This window comes from Pipra filicauda, unplaced genomic scaffold, assembly GCF_003945595.2.
Source record: "Pipra filicauda isolate LSUMZ 115617 unplaced genomic scaffold, ASM394559v2 scaffold13_size5146498_pilon, whole genome shotgun sequence".
NCBI classification, from domain to species: domain Eukaryota; kingdom Metazoa; phylum Chordata; class Aves; order Passeriformes; family Pipridae; genus Pipra; species Pipra filicauda.
Window position 1 is genome coordinate 4,041,613 of NW_024103874.1, and position 6,000 is coordinate 4,047,612.

Sequence of the window (6,000 nt, forward strand, 5' to 3'; positions counted from 1 at the left end):
CATTTTTTGATGTTTTATGTGATGGATTTCATTTTTGGGTATTTTTTGGACCTATGCATTAGGTCTGTCCTACAAACCATGGATGTCAATGACCTCAGTAAGAACAGAGAACGTTTAGCAGCTGCCTGGATCAGGCCCTCATTCAAAGAACTTGTTTTACTTGCAAAACTTTGGGAGAAAGCTTTATACCCAAGAGCTGGGAGCTGGCCAAAGTCAATGTAATGCATGGGATTTTGAATATTTTTTGCATGTATTTTCTTTGGACTTTAATCAGGGTACTGCTTAGAAAAAGGCTTCCCAAATTGTTTTACATTGTTATTGTTATTTGAGGCTCTGTTTTCATTTATCATTCAGGTAACAAGCTTGTGAGATATTTTTTTTACTACTTCTTGTATAAACCATTGTCTTAAAACATTTACCATTGTTCATTGTCATGGGTAATCACTGTTGTCCTGGCCTGTTTATTGCAACTGGTCTAATTCTGAATACTTTTGTGTTATAAATGGCTCCAACAAAGAGCAGTTTTCACTGTATTCATCCAGATACCTCATTCATCTATGGTTATGACAGAGCTCCTATTAAGATGCACTGGTTTTAATGCAAGTTGTAATTAATTTTGGAATGTCCAGAGCGCAAGAAGAGCCCTTGAGAGAATGGCTCTAGAGCAAGAGAGAGGACTGTGGGGAAAATAACTGAATGTGTCTGGGTCTTCCAAGGAACAGGGATTGCTGAACCATGGACATCACACCAGGGATACACTTAAAATGCTCCTGCTCTCAGTTCTTTAATAAAATGCAAAATATTTATTGGTACTTCCAACTGAGCAGCAGAGACACCATTTAAGTAGAATTATTAATTGACCCCTATATTAATCTGAGGTAAATGCACTGTTTATGGTGAGAGCACGGTTAGCTCTCCATGAAGGGCAATCTTAAGGATGAAGGTGATGACTGGGCTTTGTTTGTGCCCCTGGGCCCTGCTCTCAGGGCTGGAGAAGTCACAGGTGTTCCTGCAAAACTTCTCCAGTGAAGCAAAATCCATTTTGTTCCACACACTTCTCCTATTAAATCCCATTTTTTCTCAGAATTTTCTTGGATGTTCAGTTACATTTGAAAGGAGTGGGCCTTTTTCTGCATGATTCAATGCAAAAATAATTTCTCTTGGCTTTTCGTTTGTTTGTTCCTTTGTGTTACTTCCTATCCCATATCTTGATTCCCTCTGGAAAGAAAAAAAAAAGGTAAGGAGAGAAGGAAAGTAACACTTCTGCTTGGAACGAAAGGGAGGAGTCTGTGTGGGAGATGTCACATGGAGCAGAAAATCCCTGGACTTTCTCCAGAAACCCCCATCCACTTGAGCTGTGGATACAATCAGTTTATCAAAACACCCTCTGGTGTGTCGCTGTGAGGGAGTGGAGTCGTCCCTCTGTCAGAAAAGGTTTTTAAACAGTCCTCTGGGTTTATACAACAGAGGTGAGATTCTCCTTTGTATCAGAACCCCTGTATGCAAAGCAAAAAGACCCTGACATGTCCCAAAGGAGCCAGGAAGAGATCCAGGTGTGGTGGCACTGGGGACACAGGGGACACTGGGGCTGCTGCTGCTTGCTGAGCCCCTGTGGAGATGGAGCCCTGCTCCCTCCTGCTGTCCCCTCACATACCCACTCACCCTAAAACTCACCCATGTCCAAGCTGTGATGGTCCTTCCTCTCCCCTCCACTGCAATCTGCTTCCTGACCAGATTCTGTCCTGTGGGGAGAGGAGCTCTCCTGATCATTGATGAACTCGGTCTCATCAGCACAAAGGACCAACTTGCACCTACCCCATCCTCCCACCACTCAGTGCCAACCCCAGGTTCCCACAGTGAGGATCTGGGGCCACTGGACACATGAATTCCTCAGTGGGAGCTGGTCTGCACTACAGACTTCCCTGCAGCTCCACTGCTTGGAGGGGAAGAGGCACGCCAGCAACATTTGGGCAAGATCTGCAGGCATAGCCAGAGCTGAGGAATTCCTTCTTTCTTCCATTCCACCCTTTGATTTGCTGAGCACAACTAGGGGCACAGATTTTACATCCCTGCTTCTGACAAACCAGCCCATGAATGTGTCACACACATGCTCACAGGCGTGTCCGGGCTTAAACATTTTTGTCTTCAATATGCTCCTTTTTTTCCCCCTTTCTTTCCCTTCGCTTCCCAGACATAACATAGCCCAACCGACCAGAGACACCGTGACTACCATGATGTAGGAAAGAAACAATCTCTGGCTGGAGCAGCGGGCTCCAATCAGCTTATCCGACAGATGCAGGGGCAGGAAATGCAGTATCATGTCCAATTTCTCATACCTCATTCATGACTGTTGCAATCGCAGAACACATGTAGCCCAGCGATACGTGGAGCATGATGGTTCTGGTGTGAGTCTTTCCTCTTCTCTTGCTCCAAAACAGGCGCTTTTCTCTGGGAGAGAAGAGGGCTCCGGAGAGGTGCTGATTTGGCTGAGATGGGAAATACCCGTGGGCTTATGTGAAACGGCGGGAATGGATCCGTGCCCACATTTGCTTTGCTAATTAAGCTTAGGTTGGGCTCAGAGGGACTTCTTTTGGAGGGGTGAGTGATATGGACCAGAGCCCAGGCGCTCTCTCTGCTCCGTGTAGCTGCCTCTGGGGTTCAGGGAGGTATTTTTCTTATCCTTTTGGACCCGGTCTCTCTTTCCCCAGTAGCACCCTGAGTCCATCAAATAGTGAAAAGACTCGATGTCATGACCTCCCAAGGCACAAGCAGGACCCTCTGTCCCAGATGTCCCAAACTCTCCAAAGCCAGAGGAAGGAGGAGAGGCCAGATTCTCAGACAGCATCACGGATCCTCAATGTTCCTGGAGTTGTGCAAGGAAAATGTTATTTGTCTCCATCTCCTGCATGATGGGAGCCTCAGGCCAGGTACCCAAGCTGCACCCTACACAAGCTGTTCCTCTGCTCTGCAGGAGGACCTTGCCAAAGAGCAATCAAAAATATTTTATTTTGCTGGGGACTGAAATGTTGGCTGGGCAGAACAGGATGAGGAAGCTCTTCGAGGAACAAACTGGGACCAGTTTCCATGCTGGGATCCTGGGATCAAGCACCCTTTGGTGTTGGCTCTGTGTTTCCCTGACCTCTTCAACACCAGGTTTCAGCAAAAACCTTTTTATTAATGTAATTTTTTCCCTTATTATATTCTACCATAGAAAAAATGATTGAGTGAGAGCCTAATCCAAATGAAACTCCTCCGGCAGTGAGGGCAGGAGACTAAGGATTGTGCCCCGAAACACAGCCCTGCACAAGGTTACAATAATAAAATAATTGAGAACTGAGGGAAAGATGAGTTCAAAGTTTTAGAAAAATCCCACCTGGGCGTGTTTGTGTGGAAATACCTATTTCTGCATGTCAGCACCACTTGCACGAGAAAAATTTAGCAAAGCTCAGCCCCGTCCACTAGTTTAAAAACCTTATTTCTGGAGTTTAACCCGAGTGGTGAGGGTTTTCTGAGTAATGTTCACCTTAACCAGGTGCCCACAAATTTAATAATTGTCACGACAAAGTTTCTACATTCTTGCCCAGATTCCAGGGGTTTCCTCTAAGCTGGCTGGCCATACTGTAAAAGTTGGTAATAAATATCTGTCTTTGGTATAATAAAAGCAATGTTTATATTCTTGACAGAATGCATTTGTGAACTTACAGTCATTAGAGATGTAAACTGAAGGCAAGAAGATAACCTCTCTCCCAAATGTTCTATTTATTTCTGTAAAGTAATTTGTATGATTTATCTTATAGACTAAGGTTTATGGTTCACTTTGAACTCCAGGTTCTTAACTCAGCAATTGCCTGTTTGGGCTGAAGCGTATAAGTGATGGCATGACCCAAAGTGCTAGATGAAAGGAAAAAGACAAAAACAAGGCAGGCTTCTGGGATTTTAACCATCATTTCTATATTCCATTGACATCCCTGGGTTAAATATTTTCCTTCAGAGGCCAATATGATCATTCCATCTGTATGCCATATCTCCCAGTGACAAGGCAAAGCGCAGACACGGGCATCTTCAACGAGGCATGCCAGGATGTGTCCAACAGGGAATGCAAGGAGGTCAGATTCTGGCTTTAGTCATAACTCCCAGTTTACAAGTATTCATAAGCATTAAGCCAGCATCTATTTCGTGATTCATAAAAGCAGCTGCTGTGCTGGGCTGGAAAGTCCACCTTTTTCAAACTGGCTTTAAAGTCAGTTTGCAAGAGAGAATATTTAATACTAAATAGACATAATCTTCCAGACTTTGCAAAGTCTGAGAAGGAACTGAGATCAGTGACCTGCTGCATTTGTCCAATGCCAACCAGCAAAAGCTGTTGAGGTAACAGGAAAGCTCCTACAACACCCAAGTTTGGGGCAGATGGACACTCTGGTGCCAGAGCAGCACTGAGGGATCTGCAAAGCTCGGCACAGAGCAGTGCTGAATACGTGGGGTGGCCCCAAGTTTCTGTTTTGTTTTGTATTTTTATCACATTTTTATAAGCAATGTCTCATTCCAGTGTCCTGTAAGAAGGCAATTGAATGCACTGTGCTAAAATATTTAAGGTTGGTTTAACTCTGCCCAACACTGAGTGCATCTTTCAGTAAATAGGAGTGACATCATTAGGGAGAATTGCTGGAGGCAGTGTAGGACCTGGTTCCCACCATGTTGTGGGTGCTGAGAGATTTTTCCTGGGGAAGTCATTTCTTGCATTCATCCCCAATTTTAGCAGATTCTTGATGTAAGGAAGTAGTTAAACACAGCTCATTTCTCAGCATCTCCACCAGTGCCATCAGAAGGGATGAACTAATTTCTCCATCACTTAGCCTGGCAAAAATGCAAGAGACTCAAGTGTGTATCATGCCATTTATCAGTTTTCTTTGAATAAGTGAGAAAACCTGGAGTAGGAGGAAAATTATCATTCCCAGACCTGGCTGCAAGGTGGAGTTTATATTCTGTAGGAAACTTGGATTATTCAAACCATTTTTCATTCCAAATCAGTGTCAGAAAGTCACCTCTCCTCCAAAAACAGCTCATAAACTTTAAATTTTGAACATTTTCCATTGAAATATCTGAACAGGTCAATAATAGAATAACATATCTATAGATGTGATATGTAGATATGAAATATATACCAAAATAAACCCACAAAAGTCAAACTATTCATTTGGTTGCATTCCTCCTCCCTGTTTTCAGAGTGATGGGCTATCTCTATGTTTTCAAGGCGACAAAAAACATGAACAGCTGATTTTAGGCAGATTATTATGTCTGAAAAACAATCCTGTGAACTTTTAGCTCTTCTGGGCAGCTCTAACATAGGACAGTGAGATTGCTTGGAGAACTATGAGTAAGTTTAGGAGTTATTAATAAAAGGTGCTGGCTTAGCATGCATGGAAATTGTTCAGCCTCCAAACACACCCAGGGTGCAGGGAAAACACAGTCCTCTCCTTAACTCTGTCATCGGGTTAGCTGGGTACCAACACTTGCTCAGGTGTTATTTTATCCAGTGGTGCTGGAGCATAATTCCGGTTGGGAACTGTCAGGGTCCCTGCAAAAATCCCTCCTGGATGCTGCAGGAATTGGCCTCCGTCTCTCACCCAGATTAACAGGAAAAGATGGTCTTTGTTCCGGATAGGGAGCAAAGCTGGAAATTATTGAAGCCATTTAATCTCCTGGCTAATTGTTTGCATATGAATTACCTGCCCTGCTTGGCACTTCTGCTGTCTGACCCAGCTGAATATGATTTCTGAGAGAGAGGAAGAGTTGCGTGCTAAGCACTGGTTTTATTTTGGTGCATTTAGTTATCAATATGAGGAATTCTATCCAGTCCTGGACATGAAAAATCCATATCTTATCTGGCCTCTGCCAGGTCAACATTACTCACAATTCAGACACCATTTACTCTGCAGGGCTGAGACCCGTGTGATGCCTGGCTCTGACCAGTACTATTATTCACTTACTCTTGAGAACACT